The sequence below is a fragment of the Danio aesculapii genome, chromosome 6 (assembly GCF_903798145.1).
Source record: "Danio aesculapii chromosome 6, fDanAes4.1, whole genome shotgun sequence".
NCBI classification, from domain to species: domain Eukaryota; kingdom Metazoa; phylum Chordata; class Actinopteri; order Cypriniformes; family Danionidae; genus Danio; species Danio aesculapii.
This window is the reverse complement of record NC_079440.1, coordinates 2,991,622-3,013,954: the sequence shown is the minus strand read 5'-3', so window position 1 is coordinate 3,013,954 and position 22,333 is coordinate 2,991,622. Positions and strand designations below refer to the sequence as shown.

Below are 22,333 nucleotides of genomic sequence, written 5' to 3'. Positions count from 1 at the left end.
CCTGGGTTATTTCCAATAAGTGTTTCAAGAGTGCACTATTAAGGTCTAAGATAAATGTAACTCAGAATATTGTACTGTGTTGTGCATTTGCATTTGTAGGCTACCTTTACAGCCCCTTTGTGTACTCTGTGTTCATAATACAGGTATAAATTAAAGTGTAATTCCAGCAAAGTGCTAAATGATTTGGCCACTTGTTATTAAAGTTGACAACGCCGTGGTTATACCAGGGTTATACACTCCGCATGGTGGCGCTGTGGAGCAGTGCAGGAGCGCATTGATTGATGGTTTCCAGTGCAGTCAGTAGAGCGACCTCGAGCTGCTCACACCGAAGAGCCGCATTCCAGTCGCGCCACGGAACGGGATATTTCGGCGAGTTTGGGAATTTAACAATGACTAGGACATGCCATCGAAGGATCACTCGAACGTGTAAGTGCCACAAATTAATAACTGGAAGTCTCTACGTTGAATTGTGAGTGTAAATGGTCACGGTTGTAGTTTTGGGAAGCAGGATCTAAGCGCAGCGCTGTGTTGAGACTAGTCTCGTGTAGTGTGTAATTTAAACACAGCTGCGGTCTTCAAGTGTGGAAACCAGCCTTTGGGTTTGAACACTCTCCGAATACCACCTTCAAAACTTTACAAACACGATGTTGGATTGTTTTAGAGACTCGATTTTGAGTATTGATCACATTTGGAGACTTTGTAAGCATTCGCATATCCAGTTTGCTGGTTGTTGGAAATGTGTTTGAACGCAACCCCATTGAAAGGTTGATAGTTTATTACCGATTTCACTTCCTCGAACGCTCAGCTGAATGGGAGAGTATCAATGTGTATCGGTTTCCTTCACTCGATCCAGCTTGTACAGGCTACTTTCCAAACACGTTGGTGTTGAGTTGGACAAACTCAGGTCGTGGTTGGACGCATTGTGTCAAAGCTTTTAGAAGAACAACAGGAGGGCTACATGTGAGGGTCTGTTCTGGTGGTATGGTTAAAGTTACTGAGAGCTAGACGATACTGACATTCCATAGGCGTTTTGAGAAATAAACACGTAAATCGAGACGTGGACGTTTCAGGAATGTTGTCTATATAAACACTCCGTTTTGAAAAATCGTCTCGAAACCATGTGTTGTTGAAGAGGCTATTTTTAAACAAGCTACCCCTGTATCTCCATCCAGCTCTAAGAGCACCCTCATCTCAGAGGACCACATGTTGCGTTTGGTAAAAATCGATGAGCTCTAATTGATTTATAAATTATTAGGCACGGTGGGTTGTGTTAAAAGGGCGTTAACAGCAGAACTGGTTGCGGAGCATCTGAAGCTTCTGCTGTCCGTGGGTGTGTATGCGCGCCTACATACTCTTCATTTTCTCGGTCTGCGTGCAAGTGGGATTCAGTCGTGTTTGGTGCATGAAAACCAAATATAAACCATTTACAACAAGGTCTCCAATAAGTTGACAGCCGTGACCGCGATCATCTGCCCCATACATGACCATTGGCCTCGCGCAGGCTTTTTAATCATCATGGACTGGTGGGATTTTGGTTACTGATGGTTCTTGAGGGTTTAAGAAAGAGACCCTGGAAAAGCGATTGGTCTCGACATCTCAGACGACTATTCAGGGTCCCTGTCTTTGCTATTGTTTTCACGACGTGACGGTTAGGAGCGTGACGGACATTCAGATGTAAATTGGGAATGTGTTTCCTCAGGCGTGAGGGAATCGTTTGTTTTGTGAGGACTCCCAACAACCCTAACGGGAATAATCTCACCGTATGGCTATGAAAAACCGACTTAAGGCCCCGTGGGTCACGGTTAAACCATCTCCCTCTTATGAATGCGTATATTATAAAATACACATCTGCGGACCATTTAGCCGTTTAATTTGAGTTGAGTTTAATTATTACCTCATACTAAAGTCCCAGATCCTCAATGCATCGAATAATGTCGATGTTAGTTGTTTAAAGAAGGACTTTACAAAGGTGTTGTCAAGTTGAAACCCTATTGTTAACCATTCCCATAAAATTACCTAGAGTTTGAATTCTCTCAGACTTCACACAGTCTAGAATATGAACCTGCTGTGATGTTAAGGTTACTTTACCTCAGTAATAAGACCTGTAACCCTGCAAAGTGTTTGTTTAACCGAGAAAAGTCCGTTTTACAGATTCGCGCCGGGAACATTTGTGATGTGTGGAGTTTGGAATGCGACTGGCCCGCGTGTTGCTGTAGAGCAGTAGATGTGCGCATGCGCGCTTGCTTCCTACTCTAGCGCGGCTGTTTTTTCCTCAGACCCACAGCAAAACTAATGACCAAGATTAGCTCCTGTACCAAAATAATTTATCTCAGCAAGACAAAAAATGATTGGAAATAAATTACATGAGCGGGGGAACATAATTATTGGAGCGAAAGATACAAATGCTGCAGTAAATTGGGCACAAAGGGAGACAATTAACCTATTGTTTTTTATAGATTATAAGCGGAGATGTGAAATAATTTCAGTCAACTGGAAGATAATAAATGTGTATGAGAAAGAGAGAGAACACTGTGAGATTGTTGCTATTAGTAGCCTACATTATATTACTGTTTACTTACCATGGAAACTGATCCAGTGTTTTTTTGTACTTGTTTGTTAGTGTCTGGTGTTTAACTTCAAGAGTCTCCCCATTGTATATTTAGTGCTCCTCTTGTGTTGTCAACATCCCAGTCTGTAGTATGAGAGCTCATAATTGAGGCATTCTGTGGCCCATAGCTCACCCTCTGTTTGACTTCTATTTATAATCTCTCTCTGTGTCCTTTGCTATCCACTGTGTCTCTCGGTACTGGGTAAACACTTGTGAGATGCCTCGCCAAACTATCATGCAATGATTCCTAGCCCCAAAACCTGACTGAATGACGTCTCTCGGGCTCCTTGTGATCTATTGGTCTCTCGTGCACTTTTATAAGCTGTTTTAGTGTGCTATAAAATATTATCTCTGATCAGACAATGTGACTCCAGAGACATATCAAGTCTCTCAAGCAAATCAAAGTAAATTTTAGATGGTAAATCACTGGGCACAGACACTATCATGAGCTCTGCACTGCAATATTTACACCAGGTTGTAAACATAGTTGAGGTACTTTTATTAGATTTAAGCTGCATTTCAGTAATTTGTTGTGAATTATGAATTAGCTGTGTAAATTGTAAAACTATCCCAGAAAAATCTTGTTCTAGCTTCCCTAGATAAACATTCTTAATTTTTAGACATTTTCCAAAGAGCACATGCCCGTTGGGAGTCCTGTTTTGTTGTTTTTTACTTATTCTGTCTCGTTCTCTCTCAGTTTCTACTTGTCCCAAGGCCAGTGTTGATATTAAAAAGCATTTAAGAGTTCTGGCTGTTTCTCTGTTTGTTAAAGAGCAAACAGCGAGAGGTCTTCTTCACACACAGACACTGTTAACTCTGTCCAACCTTCAGGCACTCACTGCACAGTCTGACCTTCCATAAAATGACATGTTCGATTGCATTCATACTAGTTATTTAGAGCGATACATTGGTTGGTATTTGGACACTTTTAGATTAGCAACATTAGCTAATGACTGTAGCCACTTATCTTTACCCATTAGACCTGTTGATGAACAGTTTGGGTTTTCGAAATATGTGATTTTTTTCTGTAAATTCTCCATCCATCCATCCCCTGCTGAAAAATCCAGCTTAAACCAGCCTAGGCCAGCCTGGTTTTAGAGGGGTTTTGGCCATTTCCAGGCTGATTTCCAGCCTGGTCTTAGCTGGTCAGGTTGGAAAATGACCAATTAAAACCAGCTTGACCAGCCTGGTTTAAGCTGGACATAGCTGGTTTTTGCTAGGCTCCCAGCCTGTGTAGGCTGGTCAAGCTGGTTTTAGCTGGTCATTTTCCAGCCTGACTAGCTAAGACCAGGCTGGAAATGGCCAAAACCCCTCTAAAACCAGACTGGTCAACCAGCTAAAACCAGCCTAGGCTGGTTTAAGCTGTTTTTTTCAGTAGTATCCATCTATCTGTCTGTCTGTCTGTCTGTCTCTATCTATCTATCTATCTATCTATCTATCTATCTATCTATCTATCTATCTATCTATCTATCTATCTATCTATCTATCTATCTATCTATCTATCTATCTATCTATCTAGATGTTGGCAATTATTGCTGCACAATATATCGTTTCAGCATTGATATCGTAATGTGATCATTCGCAATAGTCACATCGCAGGATCTACAATGTTGAGTTTGTATTAATTTATCATTTACATGTGTTTATCGATCTAACATTATAAACTTTTTCCAAATAGAGACATTAAGTCATCTGGTGAAGTATCGCAAAATAAAAAAAATACATCTATGTTAGATTTTTCCAATATTGTGCAGCCCTTGTTTTTTCCTGTTAAGACATTTTGATGAAGCACTAGTATACAAACTGGTTAATAAATGCTTGCAAATATCCCAAATAATTGTATTTTTTCAAGACATTGTTTTTGCTGATTATTCATACCTGCTTTAAAGCACATGCAAGGGACTTTTTTAGTGTTCAAATCGTTAGTCAGGACCAAATCTGATCCAGAACGTGAAAAACAAGCATGTCAAAGTCTCCTTTAGCCTTGAAAATTTTATCACCTTTAGTAAAACTCAGCAACGGAAACTAGCTTTCAGTGGGATGTGGTTTTCCTTTGGAAGGCATTTGAACACTCAGAGTTGGCAGTTATACATTATTAATATCCAGCCCTTTTCCAGTTTTATTTTCATCCGCTGCACTTTTAACTTCTTCAAAGGGCCTCTGCTCTTTCTAAATCTCTTTTTTTACTGTTTGACATCTGTTATTTAGGATGAGTTGTTTTTCAGGAATGGCCGACAATGGCTGCGGTTACACCCTGCAAGCAAGCCGCTTTCCAGATTATACTTGAATGCATATATATGTGAACACGTCCATCTTTTCTATTATGATAAAAGAGCAGTTCCAGCGTTATGCATGTGACATTTGCAGTAAAAACATTAATTCACATAGAAAGTATATGTTAATGTTATATTGAAACATCTGTTTATATTTTCCTAATCAACTAACCACAGAGTTATGGGATCAGAAAAAATCAATCTGTAAACATGTTTAATATTTTAAATGAGGAAAATAAACATGTGCTATGGATGTAACCAAAAAAGTATGCTTATGTAAGTTTGCAGTATATCCAATTCTGTGAATTAAACTGCACAACCCAATAGAAACAATGCTAATCAAAAGGATAAAGGAGTTGGCTCTCTATAGAACAAACATGATTGATTTTGTTTTATTTAACATTTTTGCATTTATGAGGAAAAAGCTTTATCTCTCTGTTATGAATGTGACCTATTTGAAATTGCCTTATTTGACTTCCAGTTGATCATTTGGTATCAGAAGTGGCTTATATGAAAGGCAAAGGCCTCTAGATTACGTTTATTTTACCACAATAAAATATGATCATGCCTTAATTTTTAATGATTTAATTAGGACAGTAAGGTCTGACTTTGCTTGGACAAGTGTGGTCACTGAACCTTCAATAATGTCCAGTATAGAATATGTGGTCATGCTGCAGTGGAAACAGAATGAATATTTTGTCTGACTCCATCATGAGCTTGGAGGACTGCATCCATACATCTCTGCAATGACTCAAATCACTGATTATTAAAGTCATCTGGAATGGCAAAGAAAGCCTCCTTCAGGACTCCCAGAGTTCATCAAGATCCTTTGGATTCATCTTCAATGCCTCATCCTTCATCTTACCCCAGACGTGCTCAATAATGTTCATGTCTGGTGACTGGGCTGGCCAATCCTGAAGCACCTTGACCTTTGCTTTCAGGAGCTTTGATGTGGAGGCTGCAGTATGAGGAGCGCTATCCTGCTGGAGAATTTGCCCTCTCCTGTGGTTTGTAATGTAACGGGCAGCACACATGTCTTGATATCTCGGCTGTTGATGTTGCAGATCTCTCACACGCCCCCATACTGAATGTAACCCCAAACCATGATTTTTCCTACACCAAACTTGACTGATTTCTGTGAGAATCTTGGCTCCATGCTGGTTCCAGTAGGTCTTCTGCAGTATCTGTGATGCAGTTCAACAGATGATTCATGGGAAAATCCACCCTCTGACACTTCTCCAAATGATCAACTAGAAGTCAAGTAATTATTTGTTGCTCTTACAACTGAGATCCACGACAAGTCTTTTGTAAGGTAGTATACTCAACAAAATCTAGAAAGGGTTTCACTATTTTGCTAAACATATATTTTTTTAATGGCGAGTTTGACATTTGCGTGCATTACTCAGAAGCCTGTTTCCTTGAGCACTTTGAAAGGCTCATGGTTTTGTGTTTATACCGTTTCTGACTTGGCTAATGGCAGAGTAGTTGCGTCAGACAGGATCATCCCCCTCAGACTGTAATTTAGCTCTTGCACAATCTGATTCTGGTTGAGAGCTGATTCATAACTGCATGTCAGCAAACAACTTGCGGTGAGGACTTGCAGTCGACAAGAAAAAGAGGCCAAAAAAATTACGGATGAGACATGTGGGAGGCATCTCGTTGGCACATTGGCTTGTTTGCATTTCGTTTCTTTTTTCAGCTGTTTCATCCTTCTCTCACACCGTATTTCATTGGCTGTCGTCTTGTTTTTGGTGTGCGCAGCTGAGAGATTTTTATGTCGAATCTGTAATCTCTGCCGCACGCATTTGGTTTTTTAATATTGCGGAATAGTTGAAGTGGAATTGCAGAATAATGACTGATTTTAAAGGCATCCTCACGCCATTGGTTGAGTCAGTGTTGATATGTCAGGACTCGGGCAGGATGGGTGTCTCATATATACAGAGCTGTGATTTGATGGCGCCAACGTGTTTATACTTTTTAATGGAAATCAAATGGTTTACTTCATTTCTGAAAGTATTTGATCACTGAAAGTCTTTCAAACAAGGACTTAGAGTAGAGTTTTTACTTAAAGCTTAAGGTTAAAGGGACAGTTCATCCAAAAATGAGAATGGTCATCATTTATTCACACTTCATTTATTCAAAGCCTGCTTGTTTGTTTCTTCTAGGGCTGCACGATATTGGAAAAATCTGATCATTTATTTTTCTGCGATTATAAATACAGTTAGGGCGACATAGTGGCTCAGTGGTTAGCACTGTCACCTCACACCAAGAAGGTCGCTGGTTCGAGTCCCAGCTGGGTCAGTTCTCCATTTCTGTGGAGTTTGCATGTTCTCCTAGTGTTGGCGTGGGTTTTCTTTCGGGTGCTCCGGTTTCCCTCACAGTCCCTCACATGAGCTATAGGTGAATTGAATAAACTAAATTGGCCATAGTGTATGTGTAAATAAAGATAGATTCACAAGATGGTTTGAATAGCTGTATTTGACGGTTTTTTGGGAAGACTAACTATGTTCAGGTACAAAAATTGAACAGTCACATTGCAAAAAATGCTTTTCTTCCTTTACTTTGTCTCATTTCTAATCCAAATATCCAAAAAAACCTCTTAATCAAGCAAAAATATTGTTTTGTTTTCAACTTCAGAAGAAATTAAAAGTTTTTTTTTCTTAAAACAAGCAAAATTTTCTGCCAGTGGTGTACGTAAAATAATATTGTTTGCTTTGAAATGTAGATATTTGGACTAGAAACAAGACACACATTCTATGTATGAAGTGTGTGCGCGTGTGCGCGTGTGTGCGTGTGCGCGTCTGCGTGTGTGTGTGTGTGTGTGTGTGTGTGTGTGTGTGTGTGTGTGTGTGTTTATTTATTTATTTATTGATTTTTTTTTTTTTTTTTTTTTTTGGCAAAAATTGTAAAAATACAGTAACTTAATACAATTCTGTAGCTCCTGGTCTACTATAATCCAGACTCAACATCTCATATCTAGCGATGTGACTATTGCGGATACACACATTTCTATATTGTTGCTGAAATTATATATTGAGGAGCCCTGTTAAATACACACACACACACACACACACACACACACACACACACACACACACACACACACACACACACACACACACACACACACACACACACACACACACACACACACAAAAAAAAAAGATATTTTGAAAAATGTTGGAAATCAGTAACATTATGTTTCCGTTTACCTATTTTTATGCTCATTTTGGAATATTGCATAAAGAAATATTTAATGGAAACACAGAGATTCGTTTAGATTTTGAAAATGTGTATTAAAAAATAGTGCGCACAACTGAGTAGGATAAACGTTGTATCCAATATTAAATATTGGCATAAAATACAATGGAAAAACACATTTACTGAACACATTCTAGCATGCGCATCAAAGTCATTGGATTTCGTTTTAACAGATCATGACAAAAATAAGCCCAATAGGACGCATTAATGGAAAAACCAGCTCAGTGTAAAAGATCTGAAATGTTGTTTTGTTGATTGTAAAAGGCTTTAGCCATCAGTCCGTCATCACAGTGCTTCAGTATTGTTATTATTCCCTCCAGAACTGTCCTGAGCATCTGTCTGTGCTGCCAAAGAGATGAATTGAATGGCTCTATTTGGAAAGATTTGATATATTATTTGTTTATTTGATTGGGACGATCAAGTCATTATCTATGCAGTGTGGTTGCATAAATTATAATAAATTACAAACATGTAAAATATAACAGAACAGAGATGAACGGTCAATAAACAATGCTTTCTGTGGTTTTCTGCGCAGTGAAACTAATACAGTATTCAGAGACCGCAATCGAACAAACATGAAATCACATGGTTGTTGTACATGGTTCATCATTGTATAAGCAATTAAATACTATTTAATATCTTTGTTTTAATATTTAATAAACAATCTAATCTTCTGATATCTATTGCGGATACACACATTGCAATATCGATGCTTAAACGATAGATTGTACAGTCCTGGTTGATTGCGTTTCATCTTCATCTTCTGAGGCACAACTCATCTATTACAGAAGAAAAAAACACACCACACTGGCTTCTCCTACCACACTAAACTACATTTCTTTTTGTCTGAAATTTGCCGCCAGTTCATCAGAAAGTGGCAATTTTGTTCTCTTTGACTTTGGATGGATTGAAACACTGCTTTATTCACATGATATGATACTCAATATCAGTTTAATCCGCATCTTTGGATGGAAACATAGCTGTTGTCTTCTAATAATAGGGTATATGCCGAAGCATGCTAATGGGACTTTTAATTTGCCAGTAACCTGGGTTAAGCGCTTCCAGTGAACTGCCTGCAATTGCAAAATCGGCGCGTTTAAGGTCTGATTTCTTTAAAAATCAGTGATCTCCACTGGCTGAGTGATATCTGATATAAAGTGGGTCTCAGATTGTACAAGAAGCCCTGCATTAAATTACATTCCCCCCGCCATGTCTTCATAATATGAGCATTTATTTTACCCCAATATATTCAGTGGAGCTTCTGCGCTAGCCTGCCGATTCTGACTCGGCATATACCCTATAATCTTTTGTTCTTACACTATAGTTATCAATCACCAGAGGAGAGAAATTCACAAGTTTAGAACAACTTTCATATTTGCGTGAACTATCCCTTTAATTTAAAATAAACACTCTTCAAAAGTTTGTTTAAATGGCAAGGAAAGGGAGATAATGAATGAATCTTCATGCTCTGAATCTGGGTTGCTGCGTGGGCTTGTGTTTGTGTGTGTTGTGTCATGTGATGTAGAGACTTTCTGTATTATTTGGACTGAAATCAAAGTATTGTACTGGAGTTTTCTGCCGTGTGAGTCATCTTTTGGGTCATGCAAATGGTTTGCGATTTGAGAACGGATATGGTCATGCGTTCATACGGCTGCATGTTTCTTTCTCTGTCAGCTTGACTTTCCTCATCACTCCCACTCGCTCTGCTTCTCCTCCTCCTTGTTTCTTTATGCATTGCTCATCTCCTGTGCATGCTTGTGTGTGTACGTGTCAATGTTTTTTTCTGGTGAATCGATGCGGTCCAGCTTCAATCTGAGATGTTTTTCTTTTAAATGCAAAGTCTGTGGCTAAAGCAGCAAACAGGAGGATCAAACTCGATGTTTTCTGTTTGTTTTTGCAGTGTAGGGCTACTTCTTAGTTCATGCATAATTTTGTTGACTGTAATTGTGAGGTGAATTTGACTCTCCAAACACTAGATGATTGGATTTCAGCTTGTGACCCAAATATAGATTGTGGATTTGGACCACTTGAAGTCATTTTCATATTCATTTCATGTCTACTTTCTGTTTTTATATCCCATCTCCAATCACAGAGGATGTTGAGGACAACACATACACTTAATACACAAGTACACTTCATTAAACATGTACACAGACATCACCTAAATGCTGTAAAACTGCAGATTAACTATGTTTGCATATAATACCTTATATTTGATTGTAACTTGGGTGGCACGGTGGCTCAGTGGTTAGCACTGTGGCCTCACAGCAAGAAGGTTGCTGGTTCAAGTCCCGGCTAGGCCAGTTGGTGTTTCTGTGTGGAGTTTGCATGTTCTCCCCGTGTTGGCGTGGATTTCCTCTGGGTGCTCCGGTTTCCCCCACAGTCCAAACACATGCGCTATAGGGGAATTGATGAACTAAATTGGCCGTAGTGTATGTGTTTTGAATTTACGATGTGAATTTGTGTATTATTAATCGTGTTTGAATTTGTTTTGAATTTGTGTATATTATAAATTGTGGTTCGAATTTACGAATTGAATTTGTGTATATTATTAATCATGTTTTGAATTTACGAGTTGGATTCGGGTATATTACGAATCGTGTTTTGAATTTACGAATTGATTTTGGGTATATTATAAATCGAGTTTTAAATTTACGAATTGAATTTGTGTTATGAACCGTGTTTTGAATTTACAATTTGAATTTGTGTAATATTAATAGTGTTTGAATTTGTATATATTATGAATCGTGTTTCGAATTTATGATTTGGATTTGTGTATATTATGAATCGAGTTTAGAATTTACGAATTGAATTTGTGTTATGAATCGTGTTTTGAATTTACAATTTGGATTTGGGTATTATTAATAGTGTTTGAATTTGTTTTGAATTTGGTTATATTATAAATCGTGTTTCAAATTTATGATTTGGATTTGTGTATATTATAAATCGTGTTTAGAATTTACGAATTGAATTTGTGTTATGAATCGTGTTTTGAATTTACGATTTGGATTCGGGTATATTATGAATCGTGATTTGAATTTACAATTTGAATTTGTGTATTATTAATAGTGTTTGAATTTGTCTTGAATTTGTGTATATTATAAATCGTGTCTTAGAATTTACGAATTTAATTTGTGTTATGTATCGTGTTTTGAATTTACGATTTGGATTTGGGTTTATTATGAATCGTGTTTTGAATTATGATTTGAATTTTTGTATATTTTAAATTGTGTTTTAAATTTATGATTTGGATTTGTGTATATTATGAATCGTTTTTTTGAATTTACGAATTGGATTTGTGTATATTATAAATCGTTTTTTTGAATTTACGAATTGGATTTGTGCATGTTATAAATCGTGTTTTGAATTTACGATTTGGATGTGGGTATATTATAAACAATGGTTTCAATTTATGATTTGAATCTGTGTATATTATAAATCGTGTTTTGAATTTACGATTTGAATCTGTGTATATTATAAATCGTGTTTTGAATTTACGATTTGAATCTGTGTATATTATAAATCGTGTTTTGAATTTACGAATTGAATTTGTGCATGTTATAAATCGTGTTTTGAATTTACGATTTGGATTTTTCAAATGTGAATTGTGTTGTGGATGTATGAATTATATTTTGTGAATGTATTATTTTTGAGACTGACCTGGCTCCATAATCTCCTGCTCTTTTAAAGATGCATAACTTCTGATGTTCAATGTAAAATCAGGGTCCTCGAGCAGAACTGTTTGAGAATGACAATCACACACCACTGTTTTCCCCTGTGGTTTCACACAGCGCTGCAGCATTGCATTCTCTTCTTGTTGCACACACACACACACACACACACATGCGTTCCCTCAAACACACATCTCTCCTTCCTCAGTATTGTGTGCTGGTCTCCTCCTGCAGTTTTAACTGCTCAGACGGTTAAATAATTCAGTACTTTAAGCTCAGCTTGTAAATAACGTGAGCCCACATATTGCACTGCAGCAATCTCTGTTTAATTTAACACAACTTGCTGCATTTATAATTGCAAAAAAAAAACTGTCCTCTTTAATGCAAATGTTTCAATTATAAATGACACATGTACACACGCTGGAACACATAGTTTTAATTATAACGTGCTTCAGCGGGAACTAATGAGATTTATTTCCTTCACTGAGTTATGGCATTGCTCAAACCGTTTTCTTCCCATGAGCCAGTGCGTTTGTGCTCTACACACTGTGTTTGTCTTGTTTGATTGCTCTAAGTGGTTGTATATCTACTGATGGTTTATTACAGGGCTTGCAATGCAGCTCTATATTCAAATGCCTTTTTGGTTTCTTTTCTGCAATTAATTCAATCTGAAGCGCTCTGCTCTGCTGTAATTCACCCACAAATGTAAACTCTGTGTGGAGTTCGCATGATCTCGCCATGTTGGTGTGGATTTCCTCCGGGCGCTCCGGATTCCCCCACAGTCCAAACACATGCACAATAGGAGAATTGATGAACTAAATTGGGCGTAGTGTATGGGTGTTTCCCAGTACTGGGTTGAGGCTAGAAGGGTATCCACTGTATAAAACAAATGCTGGAATAGTTGGTGGTTCATTCCGCTGTGGCAACCCCCCCCCAATAAATAGGGCACTAAACCAAAGGAAAATGGATGAATGAATGAATGAATTTAGGCAGGAAATATTATTTCATGATCCAACAAATCAGAATAAGGATATTCAAATCTGACAAACATACAAATGTTACACAACACACATCACATCATCATAAATAATTACGCAATTAATTAAAATCGTCAACTCAACTTCATCTCCAAATCAATTTGCACTCCAGCAAACATCAACTGTACATTGACATCCTATTTCTTACAACAAAACACGCACACACACACACACACACACACACACACACACACACACACACACGCACACACACACACACACACACAATGACGAACAAATTTCCATGAATGTTATTGACCAGATGAAGAGCCTGTGATTCAGCTAAACGGGTTAATGCCACATTAATGCTGTTGTTGCAGTTCGACCCCTGCATTGATTTGCATGAGCCGCTCACTCGCGTGGGATAAATATTTTCCCTTCAGCGTCTGTCGCGAGTCGACCCCGAGAGCCAAACACACTGCATTTCACTCTCAGCAAACAATGCCTGATGGCCAGTGACTCTCTGGACCTCTGACACAGACAAAAGCAGAGAGACAAAGAGTGAGAGAATGAGAGATGAATGAATACAGGGCTTCAGAAGGGGTCAGTGTGTGTGTGATGCCTGATTCCTGACGGACACGCAAATGCTTCACGCATTGCTGACCTGCGCCATGGAGACCAAAACTTAACTGCTCTATTTCTTGCCTAAATATCTTATTTTTGTTGAACAGAAATCGGGGAAACAAATAACAGCGAGGCTAATAATTCAGACTTCAACTGTATACACTTACCGGCCACTTTATTAGGTACACCTTACTAGTACCAAGTTGGACCTCCTTTTGCCTTCAGAACTGTCTTAATCCTTCATGGCAGAGATTCAACAAGGTACTGGAAATATTCCTCAGAGATTTTGCTCTGTATTGACAGGATAGCATCACGCAGTTGCTGCAGATTTGTTGGCTGCACATCCATGATGCAAATATCCCGTTCCACCACATCCCAAAGGTTCTCTATTGGATTGTGATCTGGTGACTGTGGAGGCCATTTGAGTTCAGTGAACTCATTGTCATGTTCAAGAAACCAGTCTGAGATGATTCACGCTTTATGACATGGTGTGTTATCCTGCTGGAAGTAGCCATCAGAAGATGGAGACACTGTAGTCATAAAGGGATGGACATGGTCAGCAACAATACTCAGGTAGACTGTGGCGTTGACACCATGCTCAATTGGTACTAATGGACCCAAAGTGTGCCAAGAAAATCTCCCCCACACCATTACACCACCACCAGCAGCCTGAACCACTGATACAAGGCAGGATGGATCCATGCTTTCATGTTGTTGAGGCCAAATTCTGACCCGACCATCTGAATGTGGCAGCAGAAATGGAGACTCATCAGACCAGGCAACGTTTCTCCAATCTTCTATTGTCCAGTTTAGGTGAGCCTGTGTGAATTGTAGCCTCAGTTTCCTGTTCTTAGCTGACAGGAGTGGCACCCGGTGTGGTCTTCTGCTGCTGTAGCCCATCCGCCTCAAGGTTGGACGTGTTGTGTGTTCAGAGATGCTCTTCTGCAGACCTCGGTTGTAACGAGTGCTTATTTGAGTTACTGTTGCCTTTCTATCAGCTGGAACCAGTCTGGCCATTCTCCTCTGACCTCTGGCATCAACAAGGCATTTGCGCCCACAGAACTGCCGCTCACTGGATATTTCCTCTTTTTCAGACCATTCTCTGTAAACCCTAGAGATGGTTGTGCATGAAAATCTCAGTAGATCAGCAGTTTCTGAAATACTCAGAGCAGCCCGTCTGGCACCAACAATCATGCCGCATTCGAAGTCACTTAAATCCCCTTTCTTCCCCATTCTGATGCTCAGCTTGAACTGCAGCAGATCGTCTTGACCATGTCTACATGCCTAAATGCATTGAGCTGCTGCCATGTGATTGGCTGATTAGAAATTTGCGTTAACGAGCAGTTGGACAGTTGTACCTAATAATGTGGCCGGTGAGTGTGTATAATTTTGCTCAATCTCACATAATGAATGAATGAGTGATGCATAGTTCTTCCACCCTCCTGCATTTCTCACGGCTGGAGAATGCTGTGCATCTGATCGGATGATGCGATTTTTGGGATGGTCCCAGTTTGCACCGGTGCATATTTCTCCGGCCGTGACCTGCTCGCTCCCTTCACTTCTCATCTGAGGGTTTGTGGCTGGTGTTTGGCCGCCGTACAGGAGATTCTCCGGCCCGCCTCGGCTGTGTGAGTGGATAAACGGGTCATGCCAGCCAGACGGAAACAAAGAACCAGGCCAAATCTGTCCGTCATTGGCAGCTGCTCTGCAAACACACCCACAGAAACACACACACTCCATGTGGAGAGATGGGAAACTGGTCTCGGTCAACACTGGTGGGAGCTTACATGAGTGCTACGAGCTGATTATTGATTCTGAATAAACCCTCTTTGGCTGCTGTTTTGTTCTATGCAGACAGACATTAGGACTGTGAGATAATATAGTCCATGTAAAGTTACTATGCCTTGTGCTTCTGCCGCTTTTAGATTTTCTTGTTGTGATTAAACGCTAAAATCACGTTTCAGTATAGGGTGGTCAAAATGCCAAGTATGTTTTGGTTATCTTTATAGTTGTTATTGTTATCATAATTCAATTTTTGGGTGAACTCACCCTTTAACCTCAAAATTAATCATGTCATCAAAGAGAGTCAGACTGCAGTTTGAGGGTTATCAGTCCTGTAAAGTGTGCGTGCGTGCCATCAGTCCTTTAAAGCCTCTGCTCATGTTTGTGGTATGTATGCGTGTGTGTGTGTGTGTGCGTGCGTGCGTGCGTGCGTGCGTGCGTGCGTGCGTGCGTGCGTGCGTGCGTGCGTGCGTGCGTGCGTGCGTGCGTGTGTGTGTTGAACTCTTTCGCAGGATTGGCTGTTTTTTCCAACTTGGGCTCATTGGAGATATGTGCCCAGGGCTACATTTTTGAGAACCAGGAAAAATACACCCTGGACTACGTTTTCTTGCATTTTCTTTGTTTTCATAAATCAGTGTAAAATTTTGACAACTTCAAATGTGATACTAAATTAAAATAATATGATAATCTATTGTGCTTTCATCCTGGCCATCTTTCTATCTATCGTTATAGCTATTGTTCTATCTATTGTTTTGTCAATATAGCTGTCGTTCTATCTATTGTTCTTTCTCTCATTCTATCTATCGATATAGCTATCATTCTATTTATTTTGTTGTTCTAGCTATCTTTCTATAATTTTATTGTTCTAACTATCATTCTATCTGTTGTTTTGCTGTTGTAGCTATCTTTCGATCTATCATTATATCGTTCTAGCTATTGTTCTATCATTCTGTTGTTTCTAGCTATTGTTCTGTTTATTTTGTCATTCTAGCTATCTAGCTATCTATCGTTCTATCTATCTATCATTCTAGCTATTGTTCTATCTATTGTTTTGTCATTCTAGCTATCTTTCAATCTATCTATCGTTCTAGCTATTGTTCTATCTCTTTTGTCATTCTAGCTATCGTTCTAGCTAATGTTTTGTCATTCTAGATATCTTTCTAGCTGTTGTTTTGTTCTAGCTATCTTTCCATCCTTTCATTCTATCGTTCTAGCAATCGTTCGCTCATTCCGTTGTTTCTAGCTATTGTTCTGTTTATTGTTGTCATTCTAGCTATCATTCTATCTATCGTTCTATCTATCTAGCTATTGTTTTGTCGTTCTAGCTATCTTTCTATCTATCGTTCTATCTATCGTTCTAGCTATTGTTCTTGTCATTCTAGCTATCTTTCTATCTAATAGTTCTAGCTATCGTTCTAGCCATTGTTTTGTCATTCTAGCTATCTTTTTATCTAATAGTTCTAGCTATCGTACTTTCTATCATTTAATCGTTCTAGCTATTGTTCTGTCTATTTTGTCGTTCTAGCTATTTTTCTACCTATTGTTCTAGCTATCTTTCTATATCATTCTAGCTATTGTACTATCTATCATTCAATCGTTGTAGCAATTGTTCTGTCTATTGTTTTGGCATTCTAGCTATCTTTCTATATCGTTCTAGCTATCGTTCTATCTGTCATTCAATCATTCTAGCTATTGTTCTGTCTATTTAGTCGTTCGAGCTAACTTTCTGTCTATCATTCTAGGTATCTTTCTATCTATTATTCTATCATTGTAGCTATTGTTCTGTCTATGGTTTTGCCATTCTAGCTATCTTTCTATATCGTTTTAGCTATCGTTCTATCTATCATTCAATCGTTCTAGCTATTGTTCTTTCTGTTTCGTCGTTCTAGCTATCTTTCTGTCTTATCATTCTAGCTATCTTTCTATCTGTCATTTTATCATTTTAGCTATTGTTCTGTCTATTGTTTTGTTGTTCTAGCTATCGTTCTATCGTTGTAGCTATCTCTCTGTTCTATCGGTGTAGCTATCATCCAACCGTTCTCTGTTTTGTCGTACTAGCTATCGTTCCATCTATTGTTGTCATTCTAGCTATCGTTCTATTTATTGTTTTGTCATTCTAGCTAATTTCTGACAATTTCAAATACATTATTAAATTGAAATAAAATAATTCTGAAAATCTTACTTAAATTACTAAACCTTCAGTTCAAGTTATTCAAATTATTATTAATATTTAATTATTAACAGTATCAAAGTTATCATTATATTGAGTTATTTTATGAAACATTTGACATCAACGTGATGCTAAATTTGCACAATTACACTGAAACACCTTTTTCTTAATAAAAAAGCCTTAATTATCTATTCGAAGGCATGTAGTAGATTGTGTTAAACAGGGTTTTAATTAATGTTTTGATCATTTAGAGGACTTGAAAATGTATGTATGGAATATTCAATTCAATGATCATTTATAAAGCGCTTTTTAAAAACAAGAAGTGTTTACCAAAATGCTGTAAAAGCAAACGCCATCTAAAACAAAGGACAAATAAAAGAGACATAAGACTTTCATATTGTATTAAAAGCCACAGGGTAGAAATAGGTTTTAAGACTGGAACACTAGAATATGATGCAGTAAATTCAGTTATTCATGCAGCTTTTTTAGTATTAGTTGCATGAGTTTTTGTGGTCGCAGGGTGCCAGACAATCACATTGCAAGCGGCTTGATTTCACGGCTGGAGGTTTGGATGGGAAATCAGCGTGTTGATTGCGTTGGTATCAGACATCTGATTGCTGGAGACACTGCGGAGAACCCACACATGCAAAACTCTGATCATAAATGCATCTGATTGAAGGAAATTCATAGAAAGAGATGATGAGGTGACGAAACCTTCATAAAGTGCTCTGAAATTTATCTGTCATTTTTGTGTGTGCAACCAAGCCAGGAATTAGGCTTAGGGTGGTATCTTTTTTTGTTTGAACGATTTAAATGCTTTCCACCCTGCACTGACAATGTTTACAAGTTTTGTTCAATTAAAACATGAAGCTATATAATATTTGGGTGGCATTACTTTAATTAGGATTTGTTTTTCTATTGTTGTGACTTCGATCAGAACACATTTCCTGTCCAATTTAAGCTGTAATCCAAGTAATCTCAAAGGGTTCACATACATTTTTGCAGCTGCATTATCTTTTGATCGATCGTTTGTTTGTTCGTCCTGTGTATCGTTTATTCGTTCTGTCTATCGCTCGTTCTTTCATTTGTTCTGTCGATCGTTCGTTGATTCATTTGATCTGTCTATCGTTCGTCCTGTCTATCATTCGTTCGTTTTGTCTATCGTTTGTTCCATCTATCGTTTGTTTTGTTCGTTCATTCATTTATTCTATCTTTCTTTCTGTCTAACATTTGTTTGTTCTGTTTATCCTTCGTTCATTTTTTCGTTCTGTCTATCGTTCATCCGTTTGTTCGTTCATTCTGTTAGTTTTCGTTCTGTCTATCGCTTGTTTGCTCGTTCATTCGTTCTATCTATTGTTCGTTCGTTTGTTCTGTCTATCGTTTGTTCATTCGTTCTGTCTATCGTTCGTTTGTTCCATCTATCATTTGTTCATTCATTTATTCTATCTTTCTTTCTGTCTAACGTTTGTTTGTTCTGTCTATCCCTCGTTCATTCATCCGTTTGTTTGTTCATTCAGTTTTTTTCTGTCTATCATTCGTTCATTCTGTCTATCGATTGTTTGCTCGTTCATTCGTTCTATCTATTGTTTGTTCGTTTGTTCTGTCTATCGTTCGTTTATTCTGTCTATCGTTCGTTTGTTCCATCTATCGTTTGTTTTGTTTGTTCATTTATTCTATCTTTCTTTCTGTCTAACGTTTGTTTGTTCTGTCTATCCTTCGTTCATGTGTTCGTTCTGTCTATCGTTCATCCGTTTGTTCGTTCATTCAGTTAGTTTTTCTGTCTATCATTCGTTCATTCTGTCTATCGCTTGTTTGCTCGTTCATTCTGTCTATCTATTGTTTGCTCGTTCATTCGTTCTATCTATTGTTTGTTCGTTTGTTCTGTCTATCGTTTGTTCATTCGTTCTGTCTATCATTCATTCGTTCTGTCTATCGTTTGTTTTGTTCGTTCATTCATTTATTCTATCTTTCTTTCTGTCTAACATTTGTTTGTTCTGTCTATCCTTCGTTCATGTGTTCGTTTTGTCTGTCGTTCATCCGTTTGTTCGTTCATTCTGTTAGTTTTCATTCTGTCTATCGCTTGTTTGCTCGTTCATTCGTTCTATCTATTGTTCGTTCGTTTGTTCTGTCTATCATTTGTTCATTCGTTCTGTCTATCGTTCGTTTGTTCCATCTATCGTTTGTTCATTCATTTATTCTATCTTTCTTTCTGTCTAACGTTTGTTTGTTCTGTCTATCCTTAGTTCATGTGTTCGTTCTGTCTATCGTTCATCCGTTTGTTCGTTCATTCAGTTAGTTTTTCTGTCTACCATTCGTTCATTCTGTCTATCGCTTGTTTGCTCCATCTATCGTTTGTTTTGTTTGTTCATTCATTTATTCTATCTTTCTTTCTGTCTAACGTTTGTTTGTTCCATCTATCCTTCGTTCATGCGCTCGTTCTGTCTATCGTTCATTCGTTTGTTTGTTCACTCTGTTAGTTTTTCTGTTTAGCATTCGTTCATTCTGTCTATCGATTGTTTGCTCGTTCATTCGTTCTTTCTATTGTTCGCTCGTTTGTTCTGTCTATCGTTTGCTTATTCGTTCTGTCTATCATTCGTTCATTCTGTCTATCGCTTGTTTGCTCCATCTATCGTTTGTTTTGTTTGTTCATTCATTTATTCTATCTTTCTTTCTGTCTAATGTTTGTTCTATCTATCCTTCGTTCATGTGTTCGTTCTGTCTATCGTTCATCCGTTTGTTCGTTCATTCAGTTAGTTTTTCTGTCTATCATTCGTTCATTCTGTCTATCGCTTGTTTGCTCGTTCTTTCGTTCTATCTATCGTTCGTTCATTCATTTGTTCTGTCTATAGAATGTTCTTTCATTCGTTCTGTCTAACGTTTGTTCTGTCTATCGTTTGTTCATTCATTTGTTCTTTTCATCGTTCTGTCATTCGTCTGCTTGTTTTTGTCCATCATTAATTTGTTCTGTCGTTCGTTCATTTGTTCTGTCTATCGTTCGTTCTTTCTATTGTTCGTTCATTCACTTGTTCAGTCTATCGTTTGTTCGTTCGTTCATTGTCTATTATACGATCGTTTATTCTATTATTTGTTCTGTCTATCGTTCATTCGTTTGTCCTGTCTATCATTTGTTTATTATTTCTTTCGTCCTGTCTACCGTTTGATCGTTCTGTCTTTTGGTCATTCTATATTAGTTTGTTCGTCCTGTCTATCCTTCGTTTGTTCATTCTGTCCCATTCATACGTTCTGCCATTCTGGTCATTCTATCGTTTGTTACACAAGCTTTTATTTTGGACGCAATTCATCTTTTGAAAGCACTACATTTCATTAAACTTTTTTTTTACATGAACTTTATATGTAGTTAGCATTTGTTTGTTTGTTTTAAAAGTAGCTCGAGAGTTGTTTAAATCGGCTACAGTAATTGAATCATTAACCACACGTTCATCTTGAGTATGCCCAGCACAGTATGTGTACACGTTACTTGTTTCTCATGTAAATGTTGATGTTAAAGAAAAGGGGAAAACCTCTCAGTGTTGTATGTATGCATGTAAATACAAACCGCTCCGACTTCTCAGACCCAGAGTTGTGTGTGTTTTAGGGTTAGCGGTGAAGAAGTTGAGCTGGTTAGTCTGGTCGAGTCACTGTTTGGCGGTTTATCAGCCGGTCAGATTATCACAGGTGCAGATCTGCAACTCAGTGTGTAAAGATGAAAACAAAACATGCATGCATTATTGTGATTCTGTGGGTTATAGTAAATACTGTAGTGTTTTTGCACCATACCATAGTAAAACATTTGAATTAATGTGTTGTAATGATTCTATAAATGCTATAGTAGCACACAATGATAATAATATAAACAAATGACCCAATACTGTAGTTTTCTACAACTAGAGGGTATATTATACTACAATACACCACAGTTTACTGTAGTAAAAGGTAAAGTGTACTACAGTATTTATTACAGTTTATCAGTTCATTAAAGTAGATCATTCTACAGTATCCTGGAGCATTCATAAACAAATATTGAGTGTGCCAGTTTAGGTTCAGTTCAAAACACAATTCAGATTTTATTATTATAATGTATTAAAGTGTCATGTTGGGGGCGTGTCCACAGTTCGCTGATTTAGGGGTGTGTTGCTTCACATGTAGATTAGTTTCGGCTTCCCGCCCAACGTAACAAGGGGGCGGGGCCATGAGCTCACCCGCTCTGCGTTTGCAACACAGACAGGCAGATGGAGAAGGAGAGAGAGGATCAGCATTCAGTCATATGTATACAACTCTGACACAGACCAAGCAGAGAGTATAATATCATATGTGTCTTTGTACAGTTTTACAGCCAACTGTGTGCTAGTTTCAAGTGCCGAGCTTGTACACAGAAGCTAATAACCACGCACACTGAATTAACTTTGACTGAGGCACCGGATGCGCCGCTCAAAGCCGCGACACGGCACACCAGACACTCTCTGTGACGCAGCAGAAACATGAAGTGTCCCGAATCGTCGCGCCACGCATTTTTGAATTCTAAACAGGTTTCTGCAGCGGTCCGCATCGCCCAGCCGTCGACTTGAGTGTACCCTGATAGAAACCGATGTTTAGTATTCTAAAACGCATGCTAGTTAAGATCACAGGGAGCTTCTGGGATCGCGAGAAATGCAAACGGCTGAAGTATAAGGTAGACTCAATGAGAAGTACACATGTTTGCAAACCTACCTAAAGATACAAGCAATAATTCTAATTAGAGCGATAATGTGGAGAATATTGATCTTGTGTTGAGCCCAATGAGCCTTGCATCTAAAAATAGAGCTAGCGTGTTCCTTTAGTGATATCGCTTCGACTCACGCTGAAAATGGCGGACGTGACTCAACAAACTGAGGATATGATGACGCGCCTGTCAATCAATATTGGTGGGCGGGGGGACCGCTCTCCTACGTAAAGTTGTGGTCGATCTGAAAACCGCTCCAATTGGTCCA

General features: G+C 38.3%; 1 protein-coding gene across 1 annotated transcript in view; it reads left to right on the top strand.

Moving 5' to 3' along the window:
- The first annotated feature begins 315 nt into the window (after positions 1-315).
- plxna1b (plexin A1b) overlaps positions 316-22,333 on the top strand; it is a 323,568-nt gene continuing 301,550 nt past the window's right edge. The window contains exon 1 of the mRNA XM_056459328.1: positions 316-426. The gene's annotated coding sequence lies outside the window, so the exon portion shown is untranslated. The remainder of the gene's footprint in view (positions 427-22,333) is intronic.